The following is a 15517-nucleotide window of genomic DNA, read 5'->3' on the forward strand; positions in this document are numbered from 1 at the left end:
CATCCAGGTAGAAACGGGGCCTGCCATTATTATACAATTGGCTAATCCTCTGGGTATTACATCTGGATATACTAAGGATAGTCATATTAATCCCTTAACAGCTTTACTATGATATAGAAAAGAAGGCAGGACTAAACATGCGAAAACATTAGATAAATTCATGTGACCAGATTATTCTTGGATATTAAAGCGACCTCAAAAAAAGGGACCAAATTATGGGGACTATAAATAGAATCGTAGGGCTTGAAGGGACGTAGGAGGTCTTCTAATCCAACCCCCTGCCCACAGCAGGAGTTTTCACACCATTGCGGAGAAATGGTTGTCCAATCTTTTCTTGAAATTCTCCAGTGATGGAGCACCCACAATTCTGGGAGACAAGCTGTTCCATTGATTAATCATTAACGATAAAGAAATTCCTCCTTATTTCCTGATTGGCCTTTCCTCTGAGCTTCCACCTGTTGCTTCTTGTCCTACCCTCAGGTGCTATCAAGAATAAATTGACATCTTCTTCCCGATGTCAGTCCTTCAAGTATTGGAAGATTGCTATCGTAGCTCCCCTCAGCCTTCTTTTCATTAAGCTAAGCTGTTCCTCCAGTTGTTCTTAATAGGATTTAGCCTTTGGACCCCTTATTGCAGTGGTGGGATTCAGCCAGTTCGGACCATTTCGGCAGAACCGGTAGCTAATGTTTTGTTGCCCAGGCCCAGAATGGACTTCCGGAAGCGGCATCCATACAGAGAACTGGTTGTTCACACAGATGAATCCCAGCACTTCCTTATTGTCTTTGTTGCTCTTCTCTGTAATCTTTCTAGGGAAATCTTGTACTGGGATGAACAGAACTGGATGCAATATTAACTGGACTTCAATGATTCACTTAACAACTATGCCAAGAAAGGTTGTAAAATGGGGCAAAATTCAGTTAACAACTGACTCACTTAGCAACAGAAATTTTAGGCTCAATTGTGGTCATAAATTGAAGAGTACCTGCCTAGAACAGTATTGACTACATTTTCTTGGATAAAATAAAGAATGAGCCTGAAAAGGGGGGCTAATTTGAAAGAGATTTATAAAGGTGAAAAAATAAAGGACAAAAATAACATTAATATATAAAAAAATAACTACATTAAAGCTCAGGTTTTTGAAATAAAGGGCTACCTTTCATAATAAAGGGCATATAGCCAGCATAAATATAGGTCATGTCAATTCAACTGGAAGTCAGTGGAGACAGAGAAAGAAAACTCCACCTGGCTAGATCAAGATTTAGCAATGTTGCATGCAAACCTGGGAGTTCCCAGGAATTCTTCACAGTTGTTGGAAATTCAGACATCCGCCTGCAGTCTGATGGCAGGAGAAAAGTATTGCTTCCGTGTGGAATTGGCGTTGCAATTTCTTCCATCCTTAAGGTCCACATCAGCATTTACACATTTGTGCTCTTATGAATCCCTCCGGAGTGGGAGGGACTGTTTTTATTGGGACTTATGAATAATCAATTAGAGACTTGATGGAAGATTGATTTTATTTATGGTAAGATTATTATATGCATATGGATAGAGAAATATTGAAATTCGGTACCCACAGTGGTGGCTTAAAGGGTTGTGAAGAGGACAGAATTAGCAGACACGACAAAAATTGAACTGTTTTATCAGGGATAAAACAGTAAGTACCTTTATAAATGATTGGAAATCTTTTATGGACTTTCTCCTGAGGAAGGAAAAAAAGTGGAATGATGAGTTCTGGGTTTGCCTACTTAAGAGTTAAATATGGGATAGAAAGAATGTGCACAGAAATTAAAAATTTAAAGAGAAAAGAAGGATAATTAATGTGTAAGCATTATAAAGAAGTCGGGAAGCCACTTAGTTTTCCTCTCTGATTCTGTTGCTTCTTTCACTTTTTATTTTACCCTTTCCCTCCCCCTAAATTTTGTATTTTTTTATTTTCTTTTAACAATTATGTACATATATAGAGTAGGCGGGACTGGTAGAACGCGTGCTCATAGGAGGATCGTGATTGGCTGACAGCGGCTTCTTCAGACGTCTTTCAACCAATCACGCTTCTTCTCTCCCAGCGGCCGCTTTCCATGTCTCCCCGAGGCCTGTGGATGAGGAGCGTGTAAAGGAGTGATTTGATGCGTGCACAGCGAGTTTTAACGGTGCTGTGCAAAAAGAAAAGCTGGCAACAAACTGGTGCCCGCGAAATAGGCCTCCTCCGTAGGCGCAGACTGCTGAGAGACGCCGAGCCACTTCTGCGCATGCGCTCATCCGTTCTCGCGTCTGCGTCATTCGTTCCCTTAAGGAAAAAAGAGAAAGGGGCTTTGTGCGCATGCGCGCGGTCATTTCCACTCTCCGTTTCGCAGTCAAGGTCTCTTCGAGCAGTACCCTCCTCCTCCTAGCTCTGATTGGTTTGCTCTTATCCGGTTTACAGCACTCTGATTGGCAGCGCGTCCTGCCCAGCAAAGGAATGGGGATCCACCTATCAACATTTCCACGATTAGCCCATCGCTCCTCACTCCCCTACGTCATCCCTTGATTGGATCCTTGCTGCCTCCGCTCCCGCCCACCGCCCGATCCGCTCGTGCCTTCGCGCTCTGACGTCACGAGCAACGTCACAGGCCGAGCCGCTCCCCCCCCCTTCCCGTTAAGTAAATGTCGTTCCAAGCCGGGGAAAGCGGGGGTTGGGTGCGAAGTAAGAGACTTTCAAAAGCGGGAGGAAAAAAAAAAGTCAGCGCAGGTGTATCCGCGAGGAGTCCCGCCGCCCCCCCCCGCTCCGAAGCTCCCTTCCAGCCCCCTCACGGTGTCAACTAGGCCGGGCCAGGCTTGGTCAGGAGAAAGACCCGCGGAAGAACACGAACGTGAAAGAGGCAGTGAGCCGTCCTACCCCTCTCGGAGAACCTTGAAGCGAACGGAGGGAGGGGGGGGCGGGGAGGAGCGAAAGCAGTTCCGGCCGCGTCGCCTAAAAATAGCGCCCCGTGGAAATCCATGCGCCCGTGTCAGTGTCTCCGGAGGAGACTCGGCTGAGGAGGCGGCGGCGGCGGCGGCGACCGGGAGGCGGCAGAAGCGGCGGCGGCGGATGGGTGAGTCTGGCGGCTTTCCCGGGAAGGAGCGAAGCCGGGCCCCAAAGGGTGAAGGTCCGGCTGCGAAGTGTCAGGGCCGCCAAGCCCCTCAGAAGTGGGAGGGGGGGGCTGGTCGTTGCCTCCCCTCAAGTCTTCCCGAGTTAGGACCGGAGTTAACGGCCTCGCCTTTGGGGGCCCTGGGGGGAGGGGCGGCGGGAGGGGAGGGTCGGAAAGCCAGCAAGTGCCCCCCTCTCAAACTTCGCGCTGGGATGGAAACAGCCGCTGCTCTCTCCACTTCCATCCCGACGCGCGGGGTAGGAACCCCCCCTTCTCGTCCTTTAACGTGGGAATGGCCAGACCCGTGTCTGCTGGGAGTCACGAGGGTTTAATGGAGGATGCTGGCCGTGCGGGGGTGCTCTGGACCAGCGGGCAGGTCCGAAGGGCACAGGCGTGCATGCACGCGTGTCCCTGGGCGTCGTCTGAACGGATATTTGCGTTGGGAGGGGGGTTAGGACGGGTTTTAGGGCCGTATTCACAAGAGGAAGGAAGGGGGGAGCATCGCATCTGCATCCACATGTTTGTAAACACCTGCGATATGTTGGGGGTTGGTGAAGCCTAATAGAGATGCGTGGCAACCCGTTGGTGTGAATGTGGGTGCAGGGCGCCCTTTAAGGGGCACTTATTTGATTCTCTCTAGATGAGACGTGGGCATGTGTGTTTTCTATCTGGATTGCAACTGAATTGACCTGCATTCGGATTTTTCACTCTTTTTTAGGGGGGGGGGGGATGTTCTTTTTTGTATGCTTAGCAGAATGTGGATTGGCCAGAATAAGGGCTGAAATGTACTTCTTCCAGAGGTTGTGTGTTTTGTGTATACAGCCAGAATGTTTTGGATTTTTATTTATTTTTTTTATACTCCGCCCCCCCCGCCCCCCATGGAATCTGTTAGAGATTGGGAACATTGTTTTCTGCATCTCTTTATTTCTTGTTTTACTATACAAGACAAGATGTTCAAGGCAGTTTACAAGCATATTAAGATGTCAGAAGCAGGCTTCAATTTTTTTTTTTTTTTTAATTCATGCCATCTTGTCTGGTTTTTCAGGGCTTATTTTTTTTTTTTAGGAAGTAGTGAGGTTGGCGAGTAAGAGAAATGTCAGGGAATAAGTTACGTAAATGGCAGTCTTCCTAGTGTTAGCTCTTTAGAATGAGGAAAAATGTCTTTTTCTTGATATATACTCTGGTTCCCTCTCACAGGCTGTCAATTCCTCCATATACTCTCCTGGCAATATCCTTATTTTTCCCACTTTAACCCCACCACCATTTGTCTATGATGTTGCGAAGAGTCACACACAAAAACTCCCTTATGGCCAATGACCAGCCCCCATTTCATAATGTAAAAAGGATATAGATGTGTAAAACTATAATATCAAAAGCAAATGATAATACAGTTTGTGGAAAGGTCTGTTTCGTGTTGATGGTATGATTCTTGGGAGTGATGTTGTATTAGCAGTGTGTGGTTTTTTAACTTAAAATTTCTATTGTCAAATAGAACTATCAGATGCTGAGACTAAGTTTTGTGGATGGTAAGGGAAGCATTTAATGGGTTGAGCAGGAGAATCTCTTTCGAATTTAGGGCTTAGGCTCACATTATGGAAGATGAAATGGAAGGGATGCTTTCTCACCAGTAAACGGGAGTACATTGCTCTTTTTGTTTTTACTTAAAATTTTGAGCTGGCTTTGACCAGAGTGGCAAAGTCTAGCTGGAAATATTTATCCACATTCTGTAACATCAATAGAGATACCTGTTTTGGTCCACTGGGAGAAGACAACCATGGAAACATTTTCTCATGCTTGCCAAACTATTTAATTTTTCAATTTTATTGTCAATATATATATATATATTTAAAGCAACATTATAGTATTCATTTTTTTAAAAAAAATGAAGCTTGATTTTTTTTTTGGCCAGGAAAAAACATGACAAAGTAATAGAGTTCTTTTTATTTCATTGCAAAACATTGTTCCTACTTTGTAAGTGGTGTTGGTCATTGAGAACCCACTTGTTTAGAAATAATTCTGTCTTTATTAAGTGTTTAATGAGTGGCAGTAGGCGTTTTCTTTCAATGGGTGCTGATAGTTTGGTATTGTCTTTCTGGCTTAGTGTATAAAAATGGTGTAAAACTTGTAAGCCTTGCCACGGGTGCTGTTTAGCTCACAGGTTTGCCTTGTGAAACACTTAGCTCTAGGAAGTGAATAGAAGGCAGTATTTTTTTCCCCCAGAATTGCAACAATGTCCCTTCCCAGATAATACTAGTTCTTCCAAACAAGAGATTTTTGTTTGTTTCCTTTCAATGTGTTCTACTTTAAATCGAAACAGCCCAAACAATGTATCTAATGTGGCAACTTTAAGAATAAAATCAACCTTGTGTAGAATAAGAATATAAAATGATTTCAGATTATGGTATTGACCTGTAGATACTGGTGTATCTTATTTTTATTCGTGAATTCATGAGGCACAGGTTGCCACATTTCTTAAGAAAATTTAAAAGCATATTTTGACAGTTCATTGTTTTTAATATGAAGCTTAAAAGAAATGGCAGCATTTTTTTTTAGTTAGCCAAAATTGTCCTAAAATGTTAACTTTTTTTCTGTGTTGAAAATTATATGATTTCTTTTTTTATTCATTTTCAGGCTAGTTGCTGTTCATGCCAAAGATGAAGGAAAACAATTTAAATTAGTATTATAAACCAGCAACAATAGATTTGCATTTATTTTAGGCTATAGTTATGATGGAATTGTAACTTCTAAAGTTTAATAAGAGTGGGAATAACATGTATTTGTTACTATGAATGATTGGAATGCATATAAGTTGGGGAAGAAAACCAATCTAAAGCAAGTGGCTTGGGGATGATTATAAAGTAAAAATGCAATGGCTCTAAGATTAATTTTGCATATCTGTTGATGAGTGAAGTATGATTAAAATAGAAGAATGGTTATCCTATGATTATAAATTATAAAACATGGCTTGGAAATATCTAACATGAATGTAATAAGATGAGCCCTGGAAGCAAATGCACTGGAGTAATTGGCAAATGACTTTGCAAAGTGAAGTTCCTCAGTGTGAAATGGTTGTACTAATGCTTGCTTACTGCTCTTAGCTAATGTTTGTTCTGTATTTGAAGTAATGTGGGGGAAAGGAGTAGGGAAGAGCAGATGAGTGGCATCTGGAAATGGAAATAGGTGAGGTGACATGATGAGATACGTTCAATAGCATTTTTAATTTGGGTCCATGTAGCAGGTGGATTAAATATAGAAGGTGGGTGTGATTTTTTTTTTTTGAGCACTTGAGAGTCTGATCTGAGAGTCATATTTTAACACTGCTTTCATTATTGCTCTCTGCCTGAAACTCTTAACTGTTTAAGAAATTTAAGCTGATGATCTAAGTGAAGTTCCTGGTTCTCCAGTCAGTTACTTAAGGATTGAAGACTTGTTTTCTCCTTTAGTGTAATACAGGTAGTCCTCGACGTATGACCAGAATTGAGTCCAAAATTTCTGTTGCTAAGTGAGACATTTGTAAAGTGAATTTTGCCCTATTTTATGACCTTTCTTGCCATAGTTGTTAAGTGAATCACTGCAATTAAGTTAGTAACATGGTTGTTAAGTGAATCTGGCTTTCCCATTGACTTTGCTTGTCAGAAGGTCACAAAAGATGACCACTTGATCCCAGGACACTGCAATTGTAATAAACGGTCATAAATCAATTGACAGGTGTCTATAGTTTGATCATATGACCCTATGAAAAATGGTCATGTCACTTTTTTCTGTGCTGTTGAAACTTCGAACAGGCACTAAATGAATTGTTGTAAGTTGAGAGTGACCTGTACTACAGCTTTCAGATCTGTGGTTTCTTCATAATTGCCATTGTCCAATGTTTCTGAAAGAACCGATAATAATATGTGAACACTTAAGCATTAGAGTGATTATATCAATGCACATAGTATAAAGTTTCATATTTCTTAATGTCTGAAACCTTTGAAGATTAACATGTACATATTTCTATTCTTAATGATTCTACATAGTATAGCTATTTGGACAAACGTACATATGGTAGTCACTGACATTATAATTGAGGAAACAAGGGAGCGTTATCTTGAGTTCCAGAGCTTCCTTACTTTGTGCATATATAATTGTATGTATCGACTGCCTACAGTTTTTCCAAATACAGTAAATGTCAAATGTCTTTGGCTGTGATGTTAAATACTCTATTGGCCATTCTGAGCTGTGATAGTGCAGTGGTTACAATGCAGTATTGAAGGCTAATTCTGCTGACTGCCAACTGCCAGGAATTCGATTCTCACTGACTCAAGGTTCATTCAGCCTTCCATTCTTTTGAGAGCGGTAAAATGAGGACCCAGATTGTTGAGGACAACATGCTGACTTTGTAAACCGCTTAGAGAGGGCTGTAAAGCACTGTGAAGCAGTATATAAGTCTTAAGTTCTATTGCTATCGTCACTGACATTATACTTGAGGAAATAAAGGAGCTTCCTCATTTTGTTTCATATTTAACTGTAACAACTGCCTACAGTTTTTTCCAAATACAATACACGTCAAATGTCTTTGATTATGATGCTAAATACTCTATTGGCCATTCTGCTAGGATACTAGGAGTGGCAACCTGCTGTTATGGAAAAACCCGATTATTTAGTGAGAATTCCTCCATTTCCCCCCCCCCCCACTACCAGAGTTGCAAGGAGCAATATGATGATGTTACTTTTTATTTAGGTGTCTTGTAACTTGTTACAGTATGTTCAATTCTAGAAAATACTGCTTAACTGAAAGTATTAATGGAAATATGCTTGCTTCAGAATAATTTGAAGTTTGCTTATTCCCATTAACACATTAATCAGAAAATATAGAGAACTTAGACACTAATTCTTAATATGAGTCTTAAAATGGCCAGCATAGAAGTATGCTGACAACAATTAAAAGATAGGTGCTACACTATAACTACAGATACTAATGACCTTCAGTAAACAATAAGTGGTTTAATCTCATGTCAATCTAAAATGCAGCTAAATGTTCATCTTATTACTGAGATCATGCTGGAAACTGCAAATCGTTTTGATTCCTGCTACTCCAGGTAAAGCTTAAATGACCTCTATCGCTGGTAGGCCAGGTGCTATTTCTATGGCAGTTGCTTCAAATGAGTTCCTTGAGGGAGGCCTGGGCTAGCTGATAAAAGTGACAGTAAAAACTAACAGTTCTTCCTCCTCAGTTTTGCTTCTCTCCTTGTAATCCTCCATTTCTATAGCAAGATGGAAAATGTCCGGGACTGTAAGAGTAATTGTTGCTTTACATGATTTGTTTTTAATTGAACATGCCTTTATTTATACCTCCATTACAAATTACTCTGAAATAGTTCTCTTTCCTCAAATTTCCATTTTTGTTCAATTTCTTCATTTCTCATGTGCATTCCCTATATATTTCTTGTCTTCATAGGCTTTATTCTTGGTGCTGATTGTACTGATAGCAATTGATAATTTATGTCTACATTATGGCTCAAGTGTATAACAAAAATGTTCTGAATTTTTGAAATTTCCACAGCATATGCCCTAAAACATGAAGGAGAAGTTAATTTTCCTTATATTGGCCTCCCTGTTTTAAACTAAATTATGTTTTCAGTGTGATGGCTGGTATTGACAGAATTGGAGATTAATGAATAAATAAAAGACATGCTATGATTTAGGATTCTTTAGGAAATTACCAATAGTCTATCAAAGCTTTGTTCTGCTTTAAATTGTTTTATTAAAAATAATTCAGCTGATTCTAGTTACAATAACATGAATGTAAACTTCAGTGCAAAAGAATAGGAAAGGACAGGTTGAGTTAGCTGGAATAAATTGTATTTTAGTAAACATCTACAAATGACTATTGTCATATGAATAAGTATGCAGTAACTTGAGTGGAAGAAATTTTTCCCTTTATCAAGTGAGGTACTGTGGCCTGACCTTTGGGCCTTTGAAAATAAGTATGGATGTTCCTAGCAGTTGGAGGAAGAAGAGGCAGAATTCTGGGCTCTGGGAATCAGCCACAAAGAACACAATATTGTACAGAGAGTTTATTAGTCATGTACGTTGCTACTAAAGTTCTTGCTTTGCAGGAGTTGTTATTCATATGTCCAAATTGTTAGGGCTGTAAAAAGTGTGATTCCTTCTTACAGTAATTACCTGTTAACTTTACATCCCAGACTCTTGACTTTTTTTTTAATTTAGGAGAACCAGGTGATATATACGATGCTTCATCCTCCTGTTTTTTCCCCCACCACAGCTTAACTGAGAAATTGTAACTGATCGAAACCCGGTGACACTGATCTTCTATATATAGCTAACAGTAGAGTATAGTTATAGCTAAGAGTAGAGTAGTACAAGAGCCTGGGTATTCTAAAGCCAATCCACCACCTTAACCTGGAATGATCCACTTAAAGCCTGATGCAGATAAGCTATGTGCTTCTACTCAAAACAGGTGGAGGAGACTGCCTGGAGGACAGCAAAGCTGTGTTTTACATGACACAGATGTCCTGATGTGATGCTCAGAGTGAAGTGCTACTTCATTTTCCATAGCACATCTGAAGGAGGGTGCATCAGTGAAGCATTGATTGAAAATGAACTACCTCTTGAGGCTTCACAGAAGCCTACAAACTATGGTTTTGATATGAGCTGTGATAAAGTTCGGGCAGTTCCCCGATTCAAGGAAAGTTCTTTGAACAGATCAATGACTGGAATAGATTAACTGATTGTAAATGTATAGTAAAAGGTATAAATGAAATCTATTTTCTTCCTATTATATGGGAACTCTCCAAGTTTATCAGTTTATATAGAGTATCTGCTGCCTGTTTTATTTAAAACATATAACCAATATATAATAAATGCATGAATGATTTCAGTAGAAAGATTTGATTATGGTATTGTTTACTTTATCTTTATTGTTTACACTTTATCTTCCTCATTCTATCCTAATTCTTGCTAATGGTTGGAACAAGCTTGTTACAAGATATTATTGCTTCCTGAGTTTTCCTTAAATAACACTTGCTGAAATGTACTACATGTGGTTGACTGTCTGATTTAGAAGTGTATCTGGCATAGTATCCAATGAATGAGTAAAATATAGTGGCAGTTGAAAACAAACATTGAACTACAGCAATCTTACGCCTACTGTGTGGGAGAATTTTTAATATGCTTCCAGAGTTTGACTTAGTGGCTGCATAACTTAAGTATGTACAGTAGGTAAGCTTAAAAAGTTATGAAACAATTTATCATCAAGTGACTGAAAGCCCAGTCTTATTACTTATTACTATACCTTTGTTTGTTTCATTTTCAATCGTGTTTCCTTGTACAGAGATTAATGGAAGATTTGTTACAGTGTCGCTAAAATCCTTAATGAAATCATTACATCGGACTTGCTTAGAATTTTATAATACTTGATGCATAATGGTGTTTTCACTTACCTTTTGAAGCAAAAGAATAGCAATCTATCCCTTTTCAGATATGTATTGAATAGTACATTTCAACCACAGTGATCTGAAAGCTACTATATAGTTGCGTTGCAAACTGGCATTCTTACAAGCAACTGTTTTTGGTAATTTTAAATTGGATCTGTCTTCTATGCCCGGAGAACATAAAAATGGCCCTGCTAGATCAGATGAAGATCCATCCTAGTTCTCCATTTATTCATTTTATTAAATTTATATGTCACCCATTTCACTAACCGCAAACTCTGAGTGGCTTACAAACATAAAAACAGAAGTATAACATTGAATATTAATTTATTTCAATTCATATGGTGATCAATTGGAATGGTTTCAGTCAGGCGGTGGAGAAATAAATTCCACGTCTACCTTCCAACTTGTGTTGAATCATGTCTTCCAACATAGTATCTCTTGATAGACTTGTCCTCCATGAATTTATTGAATAATATTTTAAAGCCTTTCAGATTGGTAGATATGACCATATCCTGTGTAATTAATTATATGGCTCTTTGAATAAGTACTTTTTGGCTGTTATACAAGTTGTCCTCGACTTACGATTTTTTTTAGTACTGTTCAAAGTTAGAATGACACTGAAAAAAGTGGCTTATGACCAGTTTTCACACTTATGGCTGTTGCAGCATCCGCATAGCCATGTGATCAAAATTGGGGCGGTTTGCAACCAGCGTGTATTTATGACGGTTGCGATGTCCTGGAGTCTCATGCTGATCATTCAGAACCTTCCCAGCTAGCTTTTGACAAACTCAATGGGCGAAGCAGATTCGCTTAACAACTGCATGATTCACTTAATAACTTCAGTGACTCTCTTAACAATTGTGGCAAAAAAAGGTTGTAAAATGGGGCACAACTCACTTAAGAACTATCTTGCTTAGTAACAGAAATTTTGGGCTCTATTGTCATAAGTCAAGGACTATGTGTAGTCAGCTTTATTGATCGAATTCTAGTGCTAAATGTTTTGAGAAAGGGCAACAGTTTCTCCCTATTTACTTTCCCTGTGCTGTGTTTGATCTTTATTGATCAAATTCTAGTGCTAAGTGTTTTGAGAAAGGGCAATAATTTCTCCCTATTTACTTTCCCTGTGCTGTGTATGATCTTGATCAGATGCTCTTTCCAAAGCTTAAAAACAAACCAAGATGTATTTAGCCTTATAAATGCAACAAACCGGAATGCTGGATATAGTTGGCATGGATTGTGATTAACATCACTCAGCTTAGTAGGAAGAAACAAGTAGGAGTAACAAGTCAGATGTTTTGGCACAAAACAGAGGAACATAAAGTCAGGAATCTTTATTTCTAGTGGCTTCTTGTATGTGAGTCAAAGTCTGCCAGCTGGATTTGTGCTAACATAGGATTAAAACTCACAGCCTCTCATTTTTAGCCCAGTGCCTTTAACAACTATACCAAGTTGATGCTCAGAAGATATATGTAGAAACAAAATAAACATCACTGAATTTGTATGCTTGCTACCTTTTTAAAATTCAAAACAAGCATTGCTAGAAAGGTTAGGTACAAATGTCTTAAGCGGTTATTTGTAATCTACCACACTGTGAACTTCACATTAGTGTGGGTATGTATCTATATATGTATAATAATTTATGTGTATGTAAATATATATGTATACACACAATTTATTATCAACCCAAATCAGAGTTGATAAAGGCCTCTTCAATGAAGGTTGTGGACTATAATCTAGCACACTGATTGAATGCAGACTGGTAATGTTTTTCAGCTTCCTAGTCTACATATACATATATGTAGCTGTGTGTGTCTATGCGTGTGCATAGCCAGACTTTTATAGGATGAAGTTGATGTTACTATATCTGTAACTGGAAAAGTAGTCATTTTTCTAATTTATTCTCTTGAAAGAGCAAGCATTCATACAGGAACTAACAACCTGAAACCACAAAAGAATATGTGGTAAGTAGTTACCTCCTCAAAATATAAGCTCTGTTGCAGCTACAAGCGAAAACTTTAGGTGAAAAGGGCGCAAAATCTCCTTTCCACGAAACACTGGAAAACTATAAACAAGCATTTAATAAAAAGTTTTCAATTTTAAATGCTATGTACCTAGAATAATCAGATTTAAATAATATTCTGTACAATTTTGGCAACATAAGCATTAAAACACATTATAAACTAGTTTGGATTACCTGGTTGTATAACATTTGCCTGGTGAGAAGGGCATACAGTTGTCCAGCATGGAGCCCCAACAGCTAAAAAATCACTTTTTACTGATTAAATAGTTGAAGTGGAAGAAAAAGAAGCTACAGTATTAACTGGTAGAAAAAAAACAGATTACTAAAATTTGTCACTATATTGATACAATAAGCACTTGATTTAGAACCCCAATCAAAAGCATGCTGCGGATTAGGAAGAAAAAAAATTAAAAATTAATAACAATTTCAAGGGATGCTGATAACTCACCAGCCCCCACTTTTTGCTGATGCAAGTTGAAATAGTAGATCAGTGTGGTTGTTGGTATTTCAGCTGTTGCCAGCCGATCATAAGCAGACATTGCTTCAGCTGCTATAGTTCTTCAGGCAAGGAGATAGTGAAAGACTTGAGGATGTACTGCCAATTTTGAATTATTTGGCAGGGACTCCTCCTTCTGTTGCGTTAGATTTGCAGAAGCATCTGGCATGCACTATAACTCGACTGTTTCCAGTTTGTAGTGTCTGCTCATAAAACACGATATTGGAAAATACAGTCATTATCATTCTTCAGTTTTTAATGTATCTGTTTGGAGGTGAGTCTTGGAAGGGGCTGAATTGTTGCCATTGGTATCACTTAAAGGCATTTTCAAATTGGTTTAGATTTTGGCTTATTCCAAAGCTTCCAAACAGGTTATTTTTGTAGAGATAAGATTATAAAACACCAAGATCAACTCTAAAACAGAATTTTTAAGTGAGATACAGAAATACATGCACATCACAGTCCATTTTGAATACCTTTAGAGAGAGAAATATCTAAGTAATAAAATGTCCCATGAAGGGAAGAGGGTTGTTTTTATTTAAAATGTATTAAACTGTATTTTATTGCTTATGCACATCACCTTCCTGTCACTCCTTCCTTTTCTGCTCTGGCATTCTAGGAAACCAGGAAGTTTTCAACTAAACTTAAAGCAGAAAGCATTATGTTTTAACTGTAAAAGTTGTTTCTAGCTTTGGAAGAAAGCAGTTATACTTTTAGTAAAATGAAACAACGCAAACATAATGTATTTTATATATAATGCTGAATTATTTCCTGTATCTTGATATCAGTTTGCTGCTTGAACATGGGTAGGAAAAAAATGCATAACTTGCATGAAACTCTCATCACCCATCTGGATAGTTTGGTTTGGTGCCTCCATTGAATTGCTAATTTTATAGGACATAATTTTCACTTTTTTTCCCCAGTGTAATTTTTCCACTGAGAATCTGCAGAGAGAGGGAATCTTGACAATTTTATCTAGGAGCGCCTACATTTTGACAGCACTGTCAGAAATCCATAATTAAAGAAACTATTACCCATATAATTAGAGCCTGTAAAGTTACATTTTATTGAGCTAATGTGTGTAGCAATTAAGGTATCAGGTGACTGAGTTTTGTTCTGCCCTGGACATGAAGCCAGATGGGTGGCCTTGGGCCAGACATTCTCTTTCAGCCCAAGGAAGGAGGCAATGGCATGCAAAACTGTGCCATGGAAACTTTAGGGATTAGGTCAAGCAGTTAAAAGAAGTCAACAGTGACTGGAATGACGGTATTTATTACCGTATATATGATTGTTTGATAGATTGCATCTTATTGAATGCAGTATATAGTGTACTGGGGACTCTAAGCTGAAAGTGTGATTCCAAAAGTCAATATTTAAAAAAACACCATATGGCCCAAAATATATACTATGACAAATAACTTTAACTACAGCTTTTTCCTAGGACACATTTTCTTGCTCTGTTCCTTCTTTATGTTGTATGTCAGAAAGACATAACTGACAGCTCAGATATTGGTTTTACATTTAAAGAAGCAGCCATTAAATATCCAAATTAGTGTTAATGCTTCAAACTGTGATTGTTTGAATTGAATGTAAGCTTCAGCCTCCTTGGGTTGTCCTTATGATTTTGCTTAGTCAAAAAATCTTTTTGCATGCCAAACTAAATTAGGTTTACTTGCATGTATATGTCACTGAAGTTAGTTGCGTAGTTTAAAATATTTTATCACGATGAAAATTGCAGCCTTAGTTTATTATGTTGTGTTTGTGCACTTGAAATTGTCAGTGAAATCTTAAGACAACTTACTATGCAAACATTGAAAGTTCAGCTTTATGATATTAATCATGTTAAAAAAATAAGATAACACGGTAAAGCAAGGGTCGCAATGGTAGAGATATAAAATATGTGTACTTAAGTGTACCATGCATCACCAGGCCTTTTTTCTAAAGCTCATCATGACATGTTAAATAAGTATACAGACTAACAGTTGAATTATAAAGATAAAATATTTTTTCTTGGTGTTCTGATATGTTCATGCCATCCATTAAGCTACAATATTTGGTCAGAAATATTACTGCTTAAAGAATTTGGGGATATAATGCACACTGCCCCTGGAGACATCCACCTATACATAACGCTAGATTAGCATTTCAAAATTAAAAGGGAGAAGTAGAAGATACAGGCCATTTCAGAAGAAATGGCTTTTTTTCATTAATAAAATAACGTGGGACATAGAATAGCACACTTGGTAAAATCCTGCTTGTATGGCCCAATCTACTTATTAGGTAACACAGAGCTGTGTTAGGTTATGAATGGACTTCCCATCTAAAAATGGGATAACTTGGGGTGCATTTTTTTCAAGGGTGGTGCATTTGAGGAAGGAACTGTAGACTCTTTGTTTTCACTCCCTCACCTTGATTTCTTGTAGACTTTCATTTGCTCTTTTGTTTAGGTGTATAGGCG

General features: G+C 38.5%; 1 protein-coding gene across 7 annotated transcripts in view; it reads left to right on the top strand.

Annotated features, from left to right (window-relative positions):
* Positions 1-2666: 2666 nt before the first annotated feature.
* MEF2A (myocyte enhancer factor 2A) overlaps positions 2667-15517 on the top strand; it is a 58260-nt gene continuing 45409 nt past the window's right edge. For 2 of the 7 annotated variants that reach the window (XM_039358911.1, XM_039358912.1), the window contains exon 1: positions 2679-3068. The gene's annotated coding sequence lies outside the window, so the exon portion shown is untranslated. Of the gene's footprint in view, positions 3069-15517 lie in introns of all 7 variants that reach the window. The other 5 variants (XM_039358909.1, XM_039358907.1, XM_039358910.1 and 2 more) reach the window with 5 other exon arrangements.

The sequence above is a fragment of the Crotalus tigris genome, unplaced genomic scaffold (assembly GCF_016545835.1).
Source record: "Crotalus tigris isolate CLP2741 ecotype Arizona unplaced genomic scaffold, ASM1654583v1 scf7180000019068.10715455, whole genome shotgun sequence".
NCBI lineage: Eukaryota > Metazoa > Chordata > Lepidosauria > Squamata > Viperidae > Crotalus > Crotalus tigris.